This window comes from Lagenorhynchus albirostris, chromosome 3, assembly GCF_949774975.1.
Source record: "Lagenorhynchus albirostris chromosome 3, mLagAlb1.1, whole genome shotgun sequence".
Classification (NCBI taxonomy): Eukaryota; Metazoa; Chordata; class Mammalia; order Artiodactyla; family Delphinidae; genus Lagenorhynchus; species Lagenorhynchus albirostris.
Genome location: NC_083097.1, coordinates 126799384 through 126823451, shown reverse-complemented (window position 1 = coordinate 126823451; position 24068 = coordinate 126799384). Strand labels below are relative to the sequence as shown.

At 50.8% G+C, this 24068-nt stretch overlaps 1 protein-coding gene across 10 annotated transcripts in view; it reads left to right on the top strand.

The window, feature by feature from the left end:
* Positions 1 to 8034: 8034 nt before the first annotated feature.
* TNIP1 (TNFAIP3 interacting protein 1) overlaps positions 8035 to 24068 on the top strand; it is a 52278-nt gene continuing 36244 nt past the window's right edge. For 3 of the 10 annotated variants that reach the window (XM_060144048.1, XM_060144042.1, XM_060144047.1), the window contains exon 1: positions 14031 to 14196. The gene's annotated coding sequence lies outside the window, so the exon portion shown is untranslated. Of the gene's footprint in view, positions 8170 to 14029; positions 14197 to 18754; positions 18982 to 24068 lie in introns of those variants that run through there. The other 7 variants (XM_060144051.1, XM_060144049.1, XM_060144050.1 and 4 more) reach the window with 5 other exon arrangements.

Sequence of the window (24068 nt, the reverse complement as noted above, 5' to 3'; positions counted from 1 at the left end):
CCAAGGTTTCTATCTCACAGGGTTGTTGTGAAGATGAACTAAAGCAATGCACGTCTATCTCTGGGGACACTGTCCAGGACACAGCAAAGACTCAATAAATATCACCTCTTTGTTATTAATAAATAGGCTGGATTCCATTTCAGAGCAGAGAAAGACAGAGAGGAGTCTCTTTCAAGAGCCTCTGATGATGGGCTTCCCTGGGCGCAGTGGTTGAGAGTCCGCCTGCCGATGCAGGGGGCACGGGTTCGTGACCCGGACCCGGAAGATCCCACATGACGCGGAGCGGCTGGGCCCGTGAGCCATGGCCGCTGGTCCTGCACGTCTGGAGCCTGTTGCTCCGCAAAGGGAGAGGCCACAACAGTGAGAAGCCCGCGTACCGCAAAAAAAAAAAAAGAGCCTCTGATGATTAACTGAGTGCCTACAACTGTTCTCCTTACCTTCGGAGAGCTAAGTCGGGAAAGATTATAAGAAAAATTCAACCAAACACGCAGTAGGAGGGGGTACCAAGTGCAGAGGCCACAGATTAACCACAGAGAGGCCTGAAAAATCTCCCTGGAAAGAGGGCATGTGAGAAGCACCTCAAAAGATGGGTAGAGAAGCTCTCAATAGTAAAAGATATTGAAGGAGGGAGAGAGTCGCAGGCAGGGACAACTTGAGTAAAGGTACAGAGGTGGGAATTGGAGGCAGTGGGGTGTGACCGTGGAGGTCCTGGGCCCCGCACCCAGCGTGAAGACAACGTTTGGGAAGGTCACGGAGAGTCTGGGCTGGACTGTGGCCCTTTCCCTCTGGGCCCTAGCCAGCCCCTGAATGTGCTGGGGATGGGAGTAGGATATTAGAGACATCCTTTAGAAAGCCATCTCTGGGGCCCTGCATGGAGGAGGAGACCAGCCCAGCAGCTGGGAGACCATCGGACAGGCTTGCAGTTATTCCCCTGACGTGGAGGGATGAGGACCCGAGCCAGGGTAGGGGGAAGCAGAGATGGAGAAAAGAAAGACACAAGAGGGAACAAGAAACCAAGGAAACTGCCTGACCTGCCATGGGGAACAAGAGAGGGAGGCCGAGGTGAAGCCAGGTGTCATCACCTGGGAACCCAGAGGCAGCAGGAAGTGCTTTAAAGGCAGGAAGAGGCCAAGGCCCCTGGTGCGGGCCATCCCATCGCCCTCCGCTCAGCTAGGTGAGGACTGAGGAGGCCCTCAACCAGAGCCATCTGGGAACTGGCCCTTCCCCCAGGCCCAGGTGTCTAGCAGTTAACAGATTCTGTGGGATGGTCCCACCCCTTCTTCTAGCCCCACCACCTGCCTTCAGTGCTGCCAGCTGTAGCCAGAAACCCCTAGTGGCTACCCCACTGAGATGGCCATGGACCTTTACCTGGAGATAGCCATGGGTGGGGATGGGAGGGCCTGATAGGAGAGCAGGGAGGGCGGGGGATGACACAGAGATCCCAAGCCTGTGCTGGGCCAGGGATCTCCATTTCCACTTTCCCACACATCGGGTATCCACTCAAAGCCCATAAGTACTACTTACCACACACACACACACACACACAATTCCAAATCACCACCAGACACAGCCACAGGGACACACACTGTATACCCAGAATCAGAAACACACATTCTTGACCATAGAGAGAAAAATGATTAGGCCTCCACAACACGGTTGGTCACAAATAGAAAGACAGACACCGCTGCCCACAGATGCACTGCTGGCCACGCAGGAAGGGCCTCACACAAGCACCCAAACTTGCTTTTCACACACACTCGCTAGGGCACGTGTGAGCTCATGCTTTTCCTGGTACACAGCCTTGCTGTGCAGCACACAACTCCAGGAACCTGTGACCTGCCTGTTCCGGTGTATATTCTTTGTTCTGTTCTTCGATAGGAGGAGGAACAACCAGGCTGTCTGGCGGGCAGACTTTGGGCCTAACTACCCTGCCTTGAGCTCTGGGGAGGCAAGACCAGCTCCCTGGAGGAGCTGGGGGGTCAGCCTTGCAATGGAGAAGAATCCCCGGGAAAGGATTCCTGGAGGAAGTGAGCCTCAAGGTGAGTGAAATGTAAAGGTGCAGGAGGGAGAGAGAGATTTTCCTTCAAAAGCCTCCAGCCCGTTCTCCACTTCTCTTGGAGTGTTCTAGAAGAAGCTGGTGGTGAAAGGGTTAACAGCACCAGCTGTCACCCCCAACCTCCTACCCTTGAACCTGGGAAAACTTGAGGGCTCGGATTTGCCCACAGGAAGTCAGGGTCACTACATTCCTGATGCCTTTTTGCTGTTTCCAGAATAAAACTCCCCAGGTGAGTGAGATGGAAACCTAAAACGAAACTGCCAGACTTCTCAGACTTGGGCCCCATTACTGTCACCTTAGTCAGCAGCTGCAACACCAGACCCATCCTCATCATGACCTCTCCCCTCAGGGTCAGAAGTGCTGTGCTTTCTCATGGGCAAATGTACCTTCCCCTTACTGGGTCTCAGGCTCCCAACCTTCCTACTTAGGAGGATGTTTCAGGAACAAAATGAGATTAAGCACACAAAGACCCTAGCACAGTGCCTGGTACCTGGGAAGTTCAGGCCCTATTACCTGCCTTCCCAATTCCCTACCTCTCCCAGGGTCCCCTCTCTCCCCTGCCTCTCTCCCATCTTGGGGTCCAGGTTAATTGGAGTGCAATATTTGCGTAGACATGAGACCTCACCCGGGGAAATTCCCCCTGGTGACCAGGCTTCCTTTCTGAGGTCAGGCCGCATCATCAGACACTGCTCCTTCCTCTCCAGCTCCCCCCAGTCTCCCGCTGGCTTTCATCCCTGTCATCTGGCCGGTGTAGATCCAGGCTCACAGATTTAGTCCCATCCTTTGATCCTGGGTGCTATCCAAGAGGGTGTGAGGGTAGAGGGTGGGCTGGGAATCTGGAACAAAAGCAGAAGTGATACGTACTTGAGGGACAAAGGGCAGCAGGCAGGAGGTGTTCTGGAAGCCTGGATTGTAAAGCTAACTCAACCTTGGGCACATGCCTCCCCCTCCCTGGGCCTTAGGTCTCCTTCCGTCTGGCCAGGGGGTTGGTCTGGATAATCTCAAAGCTTTGTTCCAGAGCTGATATGCTAAGAAACCACTTCCTTCAGCAGCACAGTCTTGCAACATTTGTCCTTGGATTTTCTTGCTTTGACTCTTGCTACATACCGCCTGCCCTGTTTCTGTTTCCTTGGAAACAACAATTTTGCAAAATGCATCCCTGAATTCCATTTTTCAGGTGTTGACAGAATTATGTGTACCTCCTCTCTTCGTAGTGACTTGGTTTGAGTTTTAATTTTTCCTTTCACATCCACCATGTATGATGTCCTGTGACCCACAGAAGAGGGATAGAGCTCTCCAGATGCTAAGATCTGTTCTCCTCCTGGACTCTGACCCTGGTTCTGAGAAGCTACCTTCCCTGGTACAAAAAAAGGAAACAGTGAGGTCCTGCTACCACCTGCATCAGAACCAACTGTTAGAAAAGACCTTTGAGGGCAGTGGTCACAACTTTGAATCACCTGGGGAGCTTTTTATTTATTTATTTTTAAATTTAATTTATTTTATTTTTATTTATTTTTGGCTGCATTGGGTCTTCGTTGCTGTGCGCGGGCTTTCTCTAGTTGCGACGAGTGGGCGCTACTCTTCGTTGCAGCACACGGTCTTATTGCAGTGGCTTCTCTTGCTGCAGAGCACGGACTCCAGGCGCGCGGGCTTTAATAGTTATGGCACGTGGGCTCAGTAGTTGTGGTTCGCGGGCTCTAGAGCGCAGCCTTGGTAGCTGTGGTGCACGGGCATAGTTGCTCCACGGCATGTGGGATCTTCCTGAACCAGGGCTCAAACCCGTGTCCCCTGCATTGGCAAGCGGATTCTTAACCACTGCGCCACCAGGGAAGCCCTGGGGAGCTTTTTAAATACCAATCCCAGCCCACACACCCACCCTGAGATTATGCTGTAATTACTCTGGGGTGGGGCCTCAGCATCTGTATTTTTACAAGGCTCCCCAGGTGATTCTGATGTGCTGCCTGGATTGAGAAACACTGATCTAAGGCCCCCACCCAAGACCAAATGGATCAGAGGATTCTGACAGACACTAAAATTGACAAACCCCTCACCTATGATATTCTTTATGAAATCATCCTAATGGGCACACCTCTACGCACACAGCTATTCCCTGAGTTATAGATGGGCAAAGAGAATTGACCGCTTTTCACAAATGAGGAAGGTGAGAGACAGAGAGGAAATTTCTACTGAGGTCACATAGTGAGTCAGCAACAGCAATGGGCCTAGCACCTAGTGGATGTTTGTGGACTCAAAGCATTTTTGCAAAAGTCACGGATTTGATGTTTGGGTGACCCAGAGAAGTGCTAGCATACTTGGTGCTTCCCGCTAGTTCATGAAGTGAGTTCTTGGCTGCCTGTATCTGAGCAGGTAATTCTCACTTTGGAGTTGGAAGACCCAGCTTAGGGAGCTTGGGCTTCTCAAACTGCTAAGTACTAAGACTACCCCTGAAAGGTTATTTAAAGTGCTATCTCTAGGGCTCTATCCCCGAGAGTCTGATACCTCAGGTCTATGGTAGGATCCAGAAATCTGCCCAGAGTCCTGGTCTAGGTTCAAATAGCACTGGGGGAGCTTTCAACAGAATTGATGAATCAGGAAGCCCACAGAGTCAAATCTATTCATTCGCTAAATAAATATTGATTGACTATTATGAGACGGGCTCCATGCTATTCCCACAACATCAGCAACGAGACCAGAGACGTCAGGGTGGGAGAGGAAATTAAGGGTGGGGTGGGCGGCGGGGTGTCCGGTTAATTAAGTAGCAAAGGAGTGGGCCTGTGAGAGCTTCCCCCTGTATATCCAAATCTCACCCAACTTTTTTTTTGTGGTACGCAGGCCTCTTACTGTTGTGGCCTCTCCCGTCACGGAGCACAGGCTCTGGACAGACAGGCTCACGGGCCCAGCCACTCCAAGGCATGTGGGATCTTCCCGGACCGGGGCATGAACCCGTGTCCCCTGCATTGGCAGGCGGACTCTCAACCACTGCGCCACCAGGGAAGCCCTCACCCAACTTTTGAAGTTCAGCAAAGCTCTCATCTCCCCCAGGTAAGCTCTGGAGACATTAATTACCTGAGTTTGAACTCCAGCTATGCCACTTAGTAGCTGTTGGCTTAAACCACTATAAACCTCAGTTTCCTCCTTTGTAAAACCGCAGTACCAATCTCACAGGGTTCTGATGAGGAATGCATAAAAGAACGCATTGAAGAGCACTTAGTACCATGCCTGGTACATGTTAATCTTAAGTATCAGATATTACTGTGATTATTTCCTGACCATCTTGGCCTGCTCTGATTTCTCCTTCCTTTGAACTTTTAGACTTCCTTACAGTGTCAGAAGGGAAGGTCGCTTCGTGATCATCTAGTCTGATTCCTTCATGTTATGGAAGGCGAAGCTGAGGACCAGAGAGGGGAAGGAACTTGCCCAGGGCCACACAGCAGAGCCAGGACTCAAACTCAATCTTCCGATACCCAGTCCAAGGGCCTCTTCTTCCTTGATGTCTAACCCTTGGCCTGAACAGGGAAGGCAATTTCAGGAAATCCATGGCTGGAAGAAGGAAGAAGGGGAAGAGAAGGTGGGAGAAGCTGATTGTTCTCAGCATTTGAGCAGGGAAAGCCCAGAGCTAATCTTCCCACTGGGTACGCAAACCAAGTGTTCTAACTGGAGATTGCAGCTCGTGTGGGTCCAGCTACTCGAGCCTCCTTAGCCCTTTAAGGTCCCTCCACCATTTAGGACTCCAGGAGCAGGACCCAGTCTAAGCTGAGTTTTGTGAATTCACAGAGGATCTATGATGATTGTGGCCTCTGGAGAGAAACTACTGTGTATAGGGGAAATATCACAATCCCGGAACATCAGGGCTGAATTACACATTATACTAATGAGGAATCTGAAACTCCATTTCCTCTAGGAAATTGAGGGACATTCCTCAATTTCACAGAAGGCTCTGGCTGACTCAGGGGGCTTCACAAAGGGAGCCAGGAGCAAGATCTCTCTCCCTGATGCTGAGTCCTGCCATCATCCCAAATGCCAGTTTCTGAGCTGTTGGGGACATGAGTAAGGGAGGCCTTGCAATTTGGTATCAGAGGACAGAGATGGGAGCATCTGACAACGTGGGTGTGAGAAGGTATATTTTTACTCCCCGCAGAGAAAAGAGTTTACATGCATGGAAGCATATCACCCTTTGCGCCTGGTCTAGCTCAGGGACTGGTGTCATTAGTCCTGTAGGACTTTCTGCACGGTTTGGTATGGTAGCTGCTTGCCAGATGTGGCTATTGAAACATTTAAAAAGCAGCCTGTGCAACTGGGGGACTGAGTGTGGTGTGGGAAAGAGCACTGGACTAGGAGTCAGGAAGTCCCTCGATTAACTCACTTGGAAAGTCACTTCCCCTGTCTGTTCTTTACTTCCACATCTGTAAAGTGAGACTGTTGGGCCAGGAGGTGTCTCTAGCATTCCCCGGGCAATCCCAATCTGAAGGGCACAGAAGCAGTTGAGGATCAGAGTCAGTGGGCTGTCCCACTCCGTCACCCCCTGTCCCCCTACCTCCCAATGCCCTGTCCAGGACTGATGTGGCCTCTTGATATCTGACCCTGGGTATTTCTCCAGACCCACCTCTGTCACTTCCCCTTTGCTTGCTTCAAACTCCATGGTCCACTCAGAGTGAACAATTTTCAGTTCCCTGAATGTACTCTCTCTTCTCTTTGCATATTCTATTCCCTTTGCTGAGAACACCCTTCCTTATGCTCTTGCTTGGCTACTTTCGGGTCTCAGCCAAAGTGTCCCTTCCTTTAGGAAGACTTCCCAGATCCCAAATCCTGACCAGACGCTCCCTTGTCCTGGCTCCTATAGCTCCTTGTATTCCTCCTGTCAAAATATAACTCTGCCACCCTTGACTGTAGTTACCTATTGATTTGCCTGTAGCCCCCAGAGCAAAGCTATCCAATAGAACTTTCTGTAGTGATGGAAATATTCTATACATGTGCAGTCTAAGGTGGTAGCCACACATGGCTCTTTAGCACTTGCGATGTGGCTAGTGCTACTGGGGAACTGAATTATTAATTTTATTAATTTCAACGAATTTATATTTAAATAGCCATGTACTGCTAATGGCTACTGTACTGGACAGCGCAGCCCAGAGCCTGTGAGCTCTGAGTGGGCAGAAAGTGGGTGTGACTTGTCCATTCCTAGGTCTTCGGTGGTCTATAATGTTGTGCAAGAATGATGAAACTCCAGAACCGGGAATGATGGAGAAAGGCCAGCTCATCCAGATGGTCCCCATCCTTCTCCTCCTCGGCATTTTTTCAGCAGATAATGAACTGAGACCTTACGTTTGTAAAGCAGTCAATAGTTTACAAAGAATGTCTGTAAACCATCATTTTATTTTAATTACCATCGCAGGAGGCGGGCAAAGCAGGACTCATTATCCCCATTTTACAGCAGGAGATCACTGAGGCTCAGGATGGGGAAGTGAGCCTCAGGAGTTAGTGCAGAGCTGGGCTGCTCATTGGTGGGTAGGTCTCTAAGGCCCCACTCAACATCTCAATGAGATCCGGCACAGCGGGAAGGAGTGGGCTTTTTCCTACCCTGTGGAGAAGAAACTAAGTGGAAACAGATGGGAGAGGAACGGGGAGGGGGGATGGGCAAGAGGATGTGCGCTGGGCGGCTGGTGATTTTGGCCAGGACCCTGGGTGCTGGAATCCCCCCACCTTAGGCAAAGGAAGAGATCGAGGTCCTCGGGGAGAACTGACGCTGGGGCAGGGTGGGCCCGCCGGGTTGCCTCTGCCCCTGGGCCAGTTCCCAGTCCAGCCACAGAATCATCAGGCTTCCAGGCGGGCTCTTACCAAGACCCCCCTCCCTGCCCTGGAATTCACAGCAAGCGACAGCCCGTCTGGGAAGTGACAGGTGGGGAACTGACAAAGAAGGGCCCTGTGCTCTGCCAGGGGGCGGGATGGGCCTCAGTCGAGTCTGCGGGGCTGCCTGCGTCTCTGTTGTGGGGAATTCCCCTCCTGCCTAAAAGTCAGCCTGGCCCAGCTCTCCTTCCTGCAGAAGCGCAGTGAGCTGAGGAGCCTTCTCGGGTGGCAGCCCCGCTGCACAGACCCCGTCCTCCCCTGCCCTTCCCCAGGTGAGTGACCCGGCCCGGGGGCCGTGAGCCAGGACAGGGCAAGGGCTCACCGCACAAGACTGCCGGGGCCACCAGACCCTCCTGGCTGAGCCATGAGCCACCTGGCCCCCCTCCGCTTTCCTGCCAGCTGGGATCTGTGGCTGCCCCGGCCCAGCTCCCTCACCCGCTCAGGGCTTGGCCTCTGGGTCTCTACCTCCTTGCCTGGCCTGGTTCTCCTCCTGCGTCTCTCCCTGCATTTCTTATTTCCTCTTCCTGCCCTCCTCTTCTTGCTCTGCCTTCTCAGCCAGTCTTTTTCTCTCCGGTCGCTGCCAATTTTTCCAAAGGGAAGGAAAAGAAAGGTCTATTTTTGTCTTATCCTTCTCCCAAGAAAAGGGGTTAGGTAGGTTTGCAAGTGTGAAGGCAGGTGTGTGTGTGTGCATGTGTGAGAACATGTGTCTACGTTTGTGAGTGTGTGTCACGTCTCCCGAGGTTCCTGTGTGTACGACTGTGTGAGCAAAAGCGTGTGCGCATTGTCTATGTGTTTGTGCGTGAGTGTGTCTGTGGGCGTCTGTGTCTGGGTCATTACACGATTATGCATCTGTGAGTTTTTGAGGGTGAGTATGTGGGCATGTGTTGGGCACTTCAGTGGTCTAAAGCTAGACAGGAAGAGACCAGGTGGGAGTCTGGCCCTGCCTCCCCTGGGAACATGGTGGAAGGCTGGGGCCCTCTGTAACATGGGGGAGAGAGGACGTCTGGAGGGCTCTCCCACCTGCTCTCCTCCAGCGTCAGCTGGACCTTTCTGTGGTTGAGGCTTTAACACAGAGAGAGCCTGAGGCACTAGGAGTGGGTGATGGGCTGGCAGACAGTGGTGGTGCAGCCTCCTCTTTGATCACAGTCAGTCCAGATTTTCCAAAGCTGGTCAGAGGCCCAGCCCAGGGAAGTCCCTGGCTAGGAGGAGCAAGGAGTGGAGGCCAAGTCGCTGTCACAGTGGCTTCTGGGCTGGAGAAGAATGGAGGGAGAAGTGGGAGGGGCCCTAGAAGAGGGTGCATGGGAGAGGACTTAGGGTGAGGCTGAACAGCACCGTCAGGGCTTCCCAGGATTAGGAAATGCTCTGGTTCCCATGGGTCTGCCTCCTTCAGGGGCTGGGCTGAGCCTGGCTGACCTCTTCCCACTTCCAGGAGGATGACAAGGGGCAAGCTTGGATCCAAACCCAGATCTGCTTGACATTCTGAGCTGGAGACAGGGAGGCCAGAGGGAGAGGAGCTGGCCTGGGGCTCCCAGGAACTGTGGGAGGGGCCTGGCTAGGCCACGTCTGCTACAGGCGGGAATTTCCCCCACTGTCACTTTGCCCTTTCCTCTCCTCCAGTGGTGCCCTAGAAAGCCTAGAGTAAGAGGCAAGCCCAGGGACGCAGCGGAAACAGTTGGGATGAAAAAAGAGGAAAACAGGAAAGACCCTGGAGGAAAAGGAGAAATGCCTTCTAAGCCTGGTGTTTCCAAGAACACTTTGTGAAGTCTAGGACAAGTTCCTCCACAGCTCTGGGCCCTGAGGTCCTCACTGGAAAGAGTAGATGAATGGTCCCTGCCCACCCTATAGGGCTGATCATAAGTATCATTGTTGCCTCTCACTGATGCCAGGTTCTGTGACGTTTCATTCTTTCTACGCTGTGTATTGGGCACTGTTTTAACTTTCTTGTTATTGATGAGGAAACTGGAGGAGAGTCATCGTGAGGTGTAAGTGGCAGGACTGTGATCCAAGCCAGGGTCTATCAGACTCCAGGGTCCACCTCCTAACCCTTGCATGACATGCCTCTTGGAAGTGGGGCAAACTGTTAATATGAAACGGTTTAATTCACCTTAAAGTGCTGAATGAATGTGAAAAGTTATGGATTTCTTTTTTTTTTAAATAAATTTTTATTTATTTATTTATTTATTTTTGGCTACGTTGGGTCTTCATCACTGTGCGTGGGTTTTCTCTAGTTGTGGCAAGTGGGGCTACTCCTCATTGCAGTGTGCGGGCTTCTCATTGCAGTGGCTTCTCTTGTTGCAGAGCATGGGCTCTAGGCGTGCAGCCTTCAGTAGTTGTGGCACACGGGCTTAGTTGCTCCACGGCATGTGGGATCTTCCTGGACCAGGGCCCGAACCCGTATCCCCTGCATTGGCAGGCAGATTCTTAACCTCTGCGCCACCAGGGAAGCCCCAAAGTTATGGATTTCTTAGCGCCGTTGTATCCATCCTCTCATGCAGTTATTTGGGATGTAGATAGAACTAAATGCTTTCTGGGGCTTACGGTGGGAAGCAGAGACCATAGACTGCTCACTTATTTACTCTTTACCCCCAAATACAATTACCTAATACAATTTCAGCCAACACCATGTGCTTGACATGCATTTCTCATTTATCACTGAAATCTCCCTCTCATATATACACACACACCCAACACCAAAAAGCACCTAGAATCCATCGTAGGATTTTCCATTCCTGAGATTGCCTCCGGCTATGGAGATGTGGGACTGGATCTAAGGAAGGGACCCAGACCCAGGACTGCTCCTTTCTTAGTTCATTAGCTGCTCATCACCCCTAGCGAAGGCCCAGACTCACTAATTCACCTATCAGAGTGAGGCACATGTTCGTTTGTCTTAGAAGCTCTGTTTTCCATGACTGAGATGTGTGGAAATAGCATTGCTCCGGGAGCAGGAGACTTAAGTACTATCCCAAACTTGCTGTAAGACTTGTGACAAGTCCCTGGCCCTCCCTGGCCCTCAGTGGCTTCATCCCTGTAAGAAAAAGGCTTGATCTTTTCTAAGGACTCTTTAAGGACTGGCATTTTGAGTTCTGTGCCTTGCTAGCTGGCAAGACTCCATAATATAATGTTCAAGAGCGTGAAGAGATTAAGAACCGGGATCTTCATGTTCCAGTGATCTGTTGCTGCTGAAGACCCTGTGGAAGTCACCTAACGCCTCAGAGCCCCAGTTTCATCTGTGAAGTGGGGGTGATAATGGTTCTGACCTCAGAGGCTGGTTGGGAGATATGTGAAAGTGCAGACCTAGCACACAGCAAATATGCCATAAATATTACCTTCTAATGTTTTTAATATGCAGCTTTCACTCCTTTTTAGGCCCTTGATTTAGAGCTAAATCACTTATAGGTTGAGGGCTTTTTGGTATGTGTTTCATATCCCTCAAATGTGGATTTAGGTGTGAAACTTTGGAGCAGCCTTGGTGGAGGTGGTGGAAGGGGGCCTTAAAACAAAACGAAACAACGAAACAACACACAAGGCCTTTTGATTCTCCTGCCAGGTGGGGCTTTGCACTGCTGCTTGTCCTCACTCTAGAAGAGCAAGAGATTCCCAGCTGACTAAGTCACTCAGTTCTCAGTGTCAGGCCCAGCTTCCCAGCTTGGAAATTTCCTTCCAGGGCTGGGGGGAGAAGGGGGTGCCAGGCTAGGGGGCCCATCTCCTACCCTGCCTAGCCCCCAGAGTCTAGCGTCCCAGAGAGTTTGTGGATGGTGGGATGGAGCCTGGGGAGGTTGCACTCCTGGGTTTAACAGTGAAGTTCTACTCAATGCGTGCAATCCACATCTACAAACCACTATCTTTTCCTGAATGCCTACTGTGTGCCAAGCGTTGGGCTTTACTTACATTATCTCATGTATCCTCATGATCACCTAAGGGGTAGGTAATCATTATCTCCATTTTTTAGAGAGGAACAGAGACTTAGAGAGGCCACCCAGGAAGGCAGTGGTTGAATGGTTAGAACCCCATTAGTTAGGTCCATGGCCTATGTTCATCATGAGTGTTGAGTTTCTGTAAGAAAGTAAGAAAAATCAGGACACTGTAAAGACCACATGATGCAGTGGAAAGAGCACATATGACCGGGAGCCAAGGACCTGGGTTCCAACCCTGGTTCCATCACTCCATGTGCGTGGCCTTAAGTAAGTTCTTTACTACTCTGAGGACTCAGTTTACCATCTGCCAAATAGGGCATTGTGATCAACGGTCCAATGGCCCCTAACATGGAATGTTTAGAACTCAGACTGAAATGGATGGAAGAGGTGGATGTGGTCATGACTTCGAAGAGATGCATCTTCTCACATATTGCAGTTGTTAAGAAAAATTATCCAGAAGGAGGGAATCGGGCAAAAAGATGACTGTGTGACCTTTTTGTGCCATACTAGAGCACTGTCCAACAAGCCCACCTCTAGGAATCACCCGGCACTTTGGGGAATGAAACCATTTGCATAATTCTCTAAGGTCAGACATTTACAAAAACAGCTGAAATAGTTTGGAAACAAAATGCAAACAGTTGGAGACTCTTCATTTTTTAAAGTAAATTTCAGTGTTCATGAGAAGGACTTTGTTTGGGATTAGGAAGAGTGCATTCCAGGAAAAGCAAACTGGGAATTACAGACAAGAGCAGGAAGAAAACCGGACAGGGCAGGCGGGGGCAGCGCACAAATGGGTGAGGTGATGCCTGAGAGCTGCAGTATGAACCAGTCCAAGATCGTAATCTCCTGGTGATTGGTCACACTCAGTGGTGCTTTGTTTGGTGTTCGCATCCCTCTCTTCAAAATATGTGTACTTATTTTCATAATTAAAATGAACTAGAATTAATATCGTTTTGAGACTTTGATAACCCCTTTGAAGTAACTAAAAGCATCCCAGGATATCACAAAGCCTGAAAGGAGAGTTCTTGGATTAGGCATATAGTTGCGTAGGTTGTGTGTGTGTGTGTGTGTGTGTGTGTGTGTGTGTGTGTGTGTGTGTGTGTGTGTGTGTGTGTGTGTGTGTGTGTGTGTGTGTGTGTGTGTGTTTTCACACAGAGTCACAGTTAATTTACAGAGCTCTCCTGTAAAATGAGGGCCTGTATGAAATAGTTCCCCAAATCCTTTCTGAGGATGAGGGCCTGTCAATGACTAAGTTTTCAATAGTTCCGGTGAAATGAATCTTTCGGAATAAGTTTTTCATAAAGCTATATTAACCCAATTTGAAGAGCTGTCCTATATTCCAAGGTTAGGACTTGACACTTTTTGAAATTAAAATTTACCCTCTTTTAAATAAAATGGTGGGCTTAAAAAAACAAGTGTTCCCAAGCGTAAACCAAGTTACTGCTCCTTCCTGGTCTGGGAAATCTCACAGCCTGTTTGCATGATCTGGCCCACATATAGGTAGACCGTGTAGAAAGTGGGCTACGGATTTGCTCACTTGGCTTTCAATCTTGGTTCAGCCACTTACTGAGGTCATCTAACCTCCACGCGCCTTGTACATTAATTTATTTACGGTTAAAAAAAAGGGGGGGGGATAAAAACCATCTCACTAGGGTGGCTGACCGAATTAAATAAATAAAGCATGCAAAGTGCTTACCAAGTTTGGAGCAGTAAGTACGCAAAAAATGTCAGCTGTGACAATGAGATTCTTTAAGGGTACTTTCACCTCAGAATTTCTGTGAGCTCTGTAAGAAGTCCGGGGGAGCCCTGGACCGAACTCTAGGACCCCGAACTCTAGCTCTGGCTCAGCTACAAATGCTTACATGCCGTTTGGCAAGTCTCCCCCGCTCCCCCACCGGGCTCCGGCCCCTGCGCCCCTCGGCGCAAGGAAAGGGTGGGTGGTCTCTTAGGCTCGTCTCTACTCTGAAATTCCGGCTTTCAGTGTGGCCCCAGCCTCATTCCGGCGCCCGGAGTTTCCGCAGCAGGGAGGGCGGCGAGGGACTGCCCGGACCTGCGGAGGTTGCAGCCCGAGGCAAAGGCTACCCAGGAACCAGCCTGCTCCGGCGGCGGCTGTTTACCTCTCTGCGTCCCACCCCGGTGGCTGCGGACCCGCCCAGATGGCGCAGCGTGATTGGGCAAGCGGCCTGTCAATCACTGGGGACTTTCCCAGGGGGTGGGGCGGCCCGGCCCCCAGCACTTCCTAGTCACCGGCCCTGTCCCCTTTCCCCAACCCGGGGTCCTGTGCAGTGCTGTGGGGCCAGAGACTGGCCCAGGCCTCTACCGCGTCCCTGGACTCGGGCTGGACGCGGAGAGCGGGGTGCTGTCTTCCCGGGTCCCCACCCTCAGGTAAGCCGGCCGGGCGGAGCGGGGATGGAAAGGAATGGAGTCTGGGACTGGGCCGGTCCCAGCCTCGGTAGTCCACCGGGCGTGGCAGGGGGGAGGTCAGGCCCGGACTGGTGGCCTGGGTTTCTTGTCTCCTGGGCTCCGGCGCCCGAGGTCCCCGGGCGCAGGGCACCTCCAGGGGCGGCCGGGTCCGGCCGAGTGGGGAATCCCTGACCTGCGCGGAGGGTGGTGGGCGCGCGTGCGCACTGAGTGGGCAAGCGTGTCTGGGAACTGCAGGCGGGCTGTGTGCTGGGTGTGCGGACCCGCGGGTTGGAGGGTGTGTGTGCGGGCGTGGGTCTGTTTATAGTGTGGGAGACCAGTTTTGGAAGCCGTGTGCACACGTAATGAAGAGGAAAATAACTCTTATTGGGCGCTTTCCAAGTGCTGAACTAAGCTCTTTACATGTATTAAACTCGTTTAATTGCCACTTCCATCCTCAAAACGAGTATGATTATTATTATCCGCATTTTACCGGTTAGGAAACCGAGGCACTTGGAGATTGGAGTCATACAGTTAGAGAGTTGCAAATTCAGGATTTGAACGCTGGCGTTTGACTCCAGACTCTGTGCTATATACTGTTTCTGTTGAACATATTTTGCCCACTGTGGGAGACAACATTTGGGTGCATTTGCAGGGTAGCTGTAGTGAATTTTGGGGAGCGATTTGGGGTGTGGAGTTTCTACATATGCGTGAGTTTTCCGCTGTAGAACATTTGTCTGCAAGAGTGTGTGAAGTTGTGTGTACATGAAAGTGACTGTATTATATATTCTTTAATTGTATGGGAATTTTGTGGGTGGGAATTTTGTGCCGCTGAGTGAGACTTCGTGTTTTGGTTGGAGGGGGGGACTTTTGTGGATGATGCAGAAGAATCAGCAACGTTTATCCCCACCCCCTTGCAGAATGACAGTGCAGAGAAATCTATGGATTCCTAATGCATCATTTTCATTTCACAGTGTTGTCAAAATAGAATTTAATCAGCTCTTACTCATTTTCCAAACAATGTGGTAGGGTAGAGGGGAATTCAGCACCTGATGAGAGATCCGGAAAGAGGACTCTCAATTTTTTTTTCATTCCTGACAATGGATATTACATTAGGAGGCTGGAATGTTTATTAGCACAGACTCATAACAATCCTATGATGTATTAATATCACTGTTTTACAGCAGAGAGAACTGAGGCAGTGAAAAACCAATAATGGTAATAATAACAGCTTACATTTATCAGCACATACTGTGTGCCAGGCACAGTGCTTTATGTTGAGTATCTCATTTACTCTTTTCAGCAACCCTAGGAGAGAATCACTAGTAGTAGCCTCAACTTTGAGGTGAGGAAACTGAACCCCCAAAAGGTTAAGACTTGCCCAAGACTAGTAAGCCTTGAATCCTGGGCCCTGTTTCCTTTCCACTATCCTGGCTGTGTCCTGGGATCAGGGCCTGGCACTTCAGTGAAGCACTTGATCATGTCCCTCTGGAGGCTGCAGCCGTGAGTGTCCTGTGTTCTACATACTTATGTGACCCTGTTTTCTCCCACCCGTGTGTGTCCGTGGGTATGGCATGGCACTCACGCTGAGGGTTGCTGCCTGCCCCTATTCCCACATCAGGGCCTTTGGGGCCCCAGGAAGCCGTGGGGTCTGACTCATACCCTAACCCCCAGTGCTGCCTGTGACTTGGGCCCCGGATGTTCTGGGTTGGGTTGGCCGACCTGATTTGAACACCTCAGAATTGTAGGAGGTCGGCTGTCTGCCTCCCTCTCTGGGTGCTACTGGGTACTATTTTATTCTTGCACTCACTGTGATTTAACCACAGCAGCCTGCTTTTTTTCCCCTCGGACAGGCCAAGCTTATTCTTGCCTTGAGGCCTTTGTATGTACTGTTCCTTTTGCCTGGAACACCTTTCCCCAGCTCTTTTCATGGCTGGTTCTTCCTTATCTGTCAAGTCTCAGCTCAAATGTCACCTCCTCAGAGGGGCCTTCCCTGACCTTTCTATGCAAAGTAACCCCTTTTTTCACTTTCTGTCATATTACTATTATATATATATTTTAATACATTCATCATGCCCTGAAATGATCTTGCTTATTTGCAATTGAGAAAGTATGTGTGTAGACACGGTATGTGTCAGGCATACAGTAATTTTTACTGTTTGCTTGTTTGTTGTCTTCCTCTTTTCCTAGAATAGAAGGGTGAGAGCAGGGACCTCTTTAGTCTTCACGTGTGCGTTCCTGATACTAGATAAAGAGTGTCTGGGGTAAGGCTTTGCTGGGTTTGTTCAGCAGATGAGTAGAATAGAAGAAACTAGAATAATGGTGCATTTCACAGATGAGAAAACTGAGTCCTAGAGATGGGAAGGCGCTTGTCCCAGAGAGGTAGTGGCAGAGTCAGGGTGAGAGCCAGAACTTGCTTCCCAAGGCATTTTTCTTTTCTTCTGATAGTCAGCAAACATTTCCTGACAGCCCTCCGGCCTGGTGCTGTGTGGAGTGGCGTGGTACTCAGGTGAATAAGGTAGTGGCTCTGCCCTCCAGGAACTCGTTGTGGACTGGGCAGAAATGTGCCATGAGCGCTAGCTGGAAGGCGTAGTGTGTCAGCACGTGCCCGGCAGTAAGTCTCACTGGGGTGTGGAGCAATTTGGGGGTGCCAGATGGTCAGGGGCCTTCTGGAAGGAGGCGACTTCAAGGCCGGGCCCAGGCAAGATGATGAGGTGCAGAGTGGGGCCTGAGCCCCTTCTGCAACTTAGGGTAAGAGGATTTGGGCTAAGGCTCTGCTGCACTGGGGGAGCTGACCACCTGGGCTAGGAAAAACCCAATGGTCTTGACTACCAGGCAGAGAAGTGTCAGTTTTTCCCCGTCAGCAGCACTGGGAAGTGATCAGAGCATTGGCAAGCCCAAGCGTGCATGAGTCCCCTGGGTGGCGTGTTAAACAGATTGCAGGTTTGCGCCCCCAAGGGTGTCTGATCCAGCTGGTGGCCGTGATGCTGATGCTGCCGGTCCAGCTGCTCTCTGAGAACCCGTGGTGTAGTGTGCCTGATTTAGAGTTCAGCACACCTGGGTGCGTGCTGTGTCTGCTTCCTCTTCTATAAGTTTATGTGACGTAAGTGCTACTTCCAGAGTGGTGTGAATTAATGAGACAGTGTGTGTCAAGCGCTCAGCACAGGGCTGGCATGGGGTAAGTGATCAATCGCTGCTGGCTGCCGAACATCATTAAATCTCATTAAATTAATGAGAAATCTCATTAAATCATCATTAAATCTCATTAATGAGGCTGATCATGAGGCTGTTGAAGGGATTTCAGTAGGAGACGATGCAGATGGTCCGATTTTTCAGGCTTCGGGGTGACTTGCCTTTAATCCTCTGCCACCTCTGGACCATGCTGTGTCCTCTCTCGATGGGTCATCCTTTGTTTTGTCTCAGACGTCTTTCCATCCCTGTTTGGAATAGTGGCAGTAGACATGTGGGAGGGCCGCAGAGGACATCTGGCCCGAATTTCCTCAACAGCACCCAGCACCCCAGCAGGTGATTAGCCAGCCTCCGCTTGACCACCCCCAGTGCAGCGTCAGGAGTGAGCTGCCTTGTAGGCGGGGCGGCCCCTTCTAGTGTTGTTACAGGTGGCTCCCCGGTGTGGGCCCACCTCCTTTCTCGTCCCTCTTTTTTCCCCTCACTGCTCACCTGACCACATGGAGGGAGGGGTGCAGGACGAGAGAGAGGGAGGGCAGTAGGAGGTGTGGTGAAAAGAGTGCGCAGCTGGCCACCAGAAGACTGGGTTTGCTTCCCCTCTGTGTCACCGCCGTCCCTGCAGCCTTGGGCAGGTCCTCCTCCCTTTGCTGGCTTTGGTGTCCCAGCTGCAAAATGAAGGGATTGCAGTGGCAGGCGTCTTAGGGCATTACTTCCAGAAAACTGTAGCCCAGTGACTGGGCTGCCCTCTATGGCTCCGGTAGTTGCGGAGTTCTTCCCACAGGGCCAGGCCTTTCTGTGCCCACCCTCCCGGCTTCTTGCTGCTGCCCACCCCCCACCTGCCCCTCCTCTTCCTGTTCCTCTTTGGAGAGTGTCTGGAGCCCCCTGGAGAGTGGCCAGAAGGAAGGCACAGGGAAGCAGGGAGAAGCGCCCCTCGTTCTGTGGGGAGCAAGGCTCCATGGCCCGCAGAGACAGACCTGGGCGGCCACTTGTGGGAGGAAGTCCTTGTTTTTCCCCGTGACCGGCCCGGGACAGTCGCTCTTCCGATAGGAACAGATGACTGGGCTGAGGGGCGGCTGGCTCTTTGTCTGGGGGCTGTCCCCAGGTGGGGCTGAACTCTCCTCTCCCCAAGGAGCCCACCCCGAGGCTGTTGCCTGTGTCCTTGAGCACCTGTGGAGTGGAGAGACCCGGTGGCCCAGGCAGATGTGTGAGTGTGTGTGTGTGGTGGGGGGAGGGGGCTGGGGGCTGGGGTGTCGTGTGACCAGGGAGTCATCTACTCAGAGACCAGAGCTGGTGCTTTTAGGGCGGGCGTGGGGGTGTCCCATGAGTCAGGGGCCCTTGGTTTTGTCTCCACCCACAGTGGAGGACGCCTGTACCGCTCTCAGCTGGCCAGCACACCCTGGTCCTGTGCCTTCCTCACGGCCAGCTTCATCTCAGTGGTCTGAGGGACCCCAGTTCCTGCCACACCCGCACTGCTGCCTCTGAGGTGCTGCCACTCCCCGCCCCAACCTCTGGGAAGAGGAGTGGGGGTCTGAGGACGGCAGACCTGACTTCTAGAAAACACGAAGGAATCTTTCAGACACAGAGGTAACATGCAGACACTTGGGCATCCACCCATCCAGCTTAAGAAAGAACGTATTTTCTGTTCATGTGAAATTTCTCCCCGATCATCTCCTTCCCCACCCCTCCAGAAGCAAACAAGTGTTCTGAATTTAGAGCTTATTCTCTTGTATTTCTCTACAGTTTTATTATAAACATATACATCTGTAAACAATATTTAGTATTGTTTTGTTTTAAAATGTTATTTAAATGCCATCATACTGCCTGTGTTCTTCTGCAACTTGCTTGTTTCGCTTAGTGTTATATCTGTGAGGTTCATCCTTGTTTGTGTCTCTAGCGGGTGCCTGTTTGTTTTGCACAGCTGTATAGTATTAGCATTCCCTGGTGTGAAATGGCGTCGGTGTCTTTATTCCTTTTCTTCTTCATTAGGTTGTTTCCAGCCTTTGCTATTAAAATAGGCCCTCTCCAGCTTTTATCTGGGTAGTCTTGCCCCCGGAAGCTCTCTTCCTAACCACTGTGGCTCCTGTTGGGATAGTCTACAGAGTGTTCCCAGTTGGTCCTCACAGCATTTCCATAGGGGGAAGAAACCAGGAAAGTGAGGACTGCTCAGGGTCACTTGGTGAGGGAGCAGAACCAGGAGTTGAACCCATTAAACCCTCTTTACACCATATTTGGTATGAGGGGAATTCTCAAAAGTTGTCATCTTCTCCCTTGGAGGAGGGAGTTACAGGGCTGGAGAAAGCCTTTGTTGGATAAACCAGCTTTGGGCATTTTGGGGTCAGGTAGACAGGAGGACAGTCGAGTCTCCCTTCCCTTTTTTTTTTTTTTTTTTTTTTTTTTTCCGCTGTACGCGGGCCTCTCACTGTTGTGGCCTCTCCCGTTGCGGAGCACAGGCTCAGGACGCGCAGGCTTAGCGGCCATGGCTCACGGGCCTAGCCGCTCTGTGGCATGTGGGAATCTTCCCAGACCGGGGCACGCACCCGCGTCCCCTGCACCGGCAGGCGGACTCTCAACCACTGCGCCACCAGGGAAGCCCTCCCTTCCCTTTTGTCCCAAGGTTGGGCCTAGTGCTCTTTGTCCCTGTGGCTGATAGTGGATGTGCTCCTCCTAGGTTAAGAGAGTCACAGCTGCTGGGAGGGAAGCCGGGCTTCTCGGCGCAGAGTATTTGTACCTGTGGATCCCAGGAACCGTGAGGAGGTGAAAGAAAGAGGGCTGGGGTTGCTTGGGCTGCCTTCTCAGCCCTTCTTAGGGGGCTGTTGGCAGTGGGGAGTACAGGCTGGGGACTGATGATCAGGTGGGGCTGGTCTCCTTTGTCCCTTGGGAACCGTGCCACCTTGAGCCCAGCTCTGCACCTGTTTTGACTCGGCTTCCTCTCCAGCCAAACAGGTATAAGTCCCCGTGTGAGGGCCCACAGGCAATGGGTGGGAAGCTTCGCCCTTGTTTCCAGCACCAAAGTCCGGTGCTTTTCTTCCCGCCTTTGTCACCTCAAGCCCAGCCCTGACCTTCCTGAAACCAGATCCTTTCTGGCGGGTTCCAGGTTGAAACTCTCCTTTACAGTTGCCAGGTCTCCATCTACCACATTCCTTGACTAGAAAACTTGTCCCTGGGCTTTCCCTCCTTATTTATGATTCAGTCCCTATAGCCTGTCTGTCCACGTGAAGCAGATTCATAATAAGGAGGCTCTCATCCCTGCCCGCAGCCCTCCAGCCTCATTTGGTGCCAGAACAGTAGCCCTTTCCTCTTGTTCTGGCCTTGTCAAGCCACTTAACTTAAAAACAAACAAAAAATTAAACTCTCCCTTTAAAAGTGTTACAAAATAACATGTATTCATTAGAGAAAAAACTCCAAAAACTCAAGCAATACCAAACGTATAACGTAAAAAATGAAAGTTGTGTTCTTTTCTCCTCTTTCTCTCCAGCCTGTATTTTAAAATTAATTTTAAAAATAGAACAGGACTAGATTCCATTGTAAAGAGTTAAAAAACTAGGTTAAAAAAAAAGTTTCTTTTGATTACAGTCCCCTAGCCCAAGTCCTTCTCTAGATCTGTCTACTAGCAGCAGTTCGGTGTGTATCTTTCCAGACCTTTATCTATGCACATTTAAGATTTCATACATATATGTATACATACACACACACACACACATATATGCACACGTAGTTGTGTGTTGTTTAGTAAATAGTATCCTATTATACATATAAATCTATACTTTGCTTTTTTCCTTAACAATTTTTTTCTTAATAAATAAATATTTACTTATTTATTTTTGGCTGCGTTGGGTCTTAGTTGCTGCGCACGGGCTTTCTCTGGTTGTGGCGAGCGGGGGCTACTCTTCATTGTGGTGTGCGGGCTTCTCATCGCAGTGGCTTCTCTTGTCGCGGAGCACGGGCTCTAGGCGCACGGAATTCAGTAGTTGTGGCACACGGGCTCAGTTGCTCCGCGGCATGTGGGATCTTCCCAGACCAGCGCTCGAACCCGTGTCCCCTGCATTGGCAGGCAGATTCTTAACCACTGCGCCACCAGGGAAGTCCCCTTAACAATATTTTATGGGCACCTTTCTGCCATTGCAAAGCAGTCTGCCCCATTCTTTTTGATGGCTGTATAAGTAGTACATTGAATGAATGCACCATAGTTTATTAAACTAGTCCTCACTTGATGAACATTCAGGATGTTTTTGCTGTTACAGAGTGTGTGGCAGTGCACATCTTTGTCCAGTCTCTGTGTATAGTGACACAGAGATTCCTAGCTTACTTAAATAGGCGATTACCCAGTCAGTTACCTCTGACCCTTTAGATAGTTGAAACCTCCTCAAGCATACTTTTCTACAAGAGAACTTTCTTCTCAGCCAATCAGGCATACAAGCCTGATTGTTGACGTCATTGAGAAAGGACATTCTTTAGTGTGGGCAGCCAGCTATAGGAAAAGCAAATGTCCACAAGACGACATCAGTAGAAACATAATACCTGAAAGGGTGGAGGTGAAACTTGCTCTCTTTGGTCAGGCAAACCACACCTGGAGTGTTGTGTCCAGTTTCAAAGCCAGCTGCAGATAGGGTGGGGGTGGAGGGTTGAGGGGGTGGATGCGGAGGGATCTGGAAGCCAGTCCCTACAAAGGGCGATGCAGGGAACAAGGGCTAAACTGCTTTGACAGAATGCTGCAGGTTCCAAATCTCCTCAGGTCTGAGATGGAGAAGAGGGTCATCTTGTTCCTTATTCTAGGGAACCCCAGGAAGCAGAGCAAGGGTCAGTGGAAGCAGAACTGGGAGTAGCCTAACTACAGCCAATGCTGGCTGCCCAGGGGAGGCTCCTGGAGGAGGAAGTTGGTCTGGGTCACTAAAGATGGTCAACCAGAGTCCCCTGGCTCCCCTGGGGACCGGATAAGCACAGGACCGAATTTCCCCTGAGCTTCCTTTCATCCTGAGAGTCTAAGCCTTGTTGACTGCTGGCAATCAAGGGCAGACTGGTACCTGAGGCAAAGTTAGCAACACATAGAGGTAGGGACCTAGAACCTGGGGCATGTTCCTGATAGTGGGACAACAGGCAGGACTGGTGTCCTCCCCCTGAGACACAGAGCCCTGTGCCCCTCAGTCAGTGCAGGCTAGTGGAAAGGGCACCAATGTTGAAGTCTGATAGATCAAGGCTGGATTCTTTGTTCTGCCACTAACCGGCTGTGTGTCCTTAGGCAAGTGACTTAACCTCTCTGAGTCTGCTTCCTCATCTGAAAAATAGAGATTATGCCATCTAGCCGAGAGGATTGGTTTCCTTGCTGGAAAACAGGGATAAGAATTTTTATCTCTGTGTGGTGAGAAGAAAATGAGGTAATAATGTTGGTAATGATGCCAGCCTAGTGCCTGGCATATGGTAGCACACAACTGTCAGGCCCTCTCCCAGCTTTAGTTACATGCTCTTTGGTCGACTTTTGCAGCGTTTCCAGCCAGCTGATGGCCCTGGTCCTCCCCACTGTCCCTAGGCTGATAGTGTAGAGCCTGGGTCTTGGAGGCTAAGTGGGGGCAGTGGGGCTCCCTCTGTGGGTGAGTCAGTGGAGGGGAGGAGGGGAAGAAGGACACAGAGACGTGTGCCATGTTTGAAGGACACAGTTCTCGGGCTGAGCTGGAGAGCCTGAGTGCAGGCCAGAGAGGAGGGCAGGACCTGGGAAAAGGCTGCAGACATCATCCAGGGGTTTCTCACTGCTCTTGGGGAGGCGACAGCACCCCTGATAGCACTGCAGGAGGATCGATGAGGCAGGGAAATCTGCTTGGGCATTGGGAGGGATTGGAGCTGGGGAGAGCAGGCTTTTTAAGGTCAAAAGGTTTTAGAAAGGGATGACAATAAACTGCAAGTTCTGGAAAGTTAGAACTAGAAGGGGCCTTAAAGTTTGTCTAGTCTTCCCCCTTTTGTTGTATTATTGCTATTGTTGCTAACCTCTCCTTTTAGAAAACTGAGGCTGGGTGATGGAAGATATTTGCCTTGGTGTACGTTGACTAGATCCTACGATTCCTGAGCCCCACCTGTTCCTCATATTACACCCCATGCCTGCAGCCTCTTTATTACTGAGTTGGTTGGAAAGACTGATTAAATCTTTGGCTCCTCACTGGGGAGGATGCTAAGGCGGGCTCCCTGGGTACAGACCATCTAAATAGGTGCTGTCTCTCTGCTGACAGCCATCAAGAGGGCACCGCCTGCTCTTTGATGGATGGACCTGGAGCCCCAGTTTCCCTGATTGTGAAATGGGTGAGGAGGACTGGAGGTCATCACGAAGTGCAGATGTGGACAGATTTTTGCTTTAGTTTGTGAGGTGCTTTCATGATGCCTCACTTCCCGTTAGCCCTTGGGGGACTTGGAAGATATTCCCATTTGCAATTGAGGAAAATGAGACTCAGATGATTCCTAATCTTTCATGAGCATCGCCTTGGTCCATGGGCTTCTTGTAGCTTCAGCTTCACCAGCTGTGGTGTTGTCCCAGTGTCCCTGCTTAACAGTTATTTGCAGTTCACAGAAATTAAGTGGATGCCATAACCAATCAGCTGGGCACAGTTATGGGGCTGCCTCAACCTTTTAGTAAGAACCTACTGAGTGCCAGGTACTTAGTGAGGTACTATTATTATTATTATTGTTTA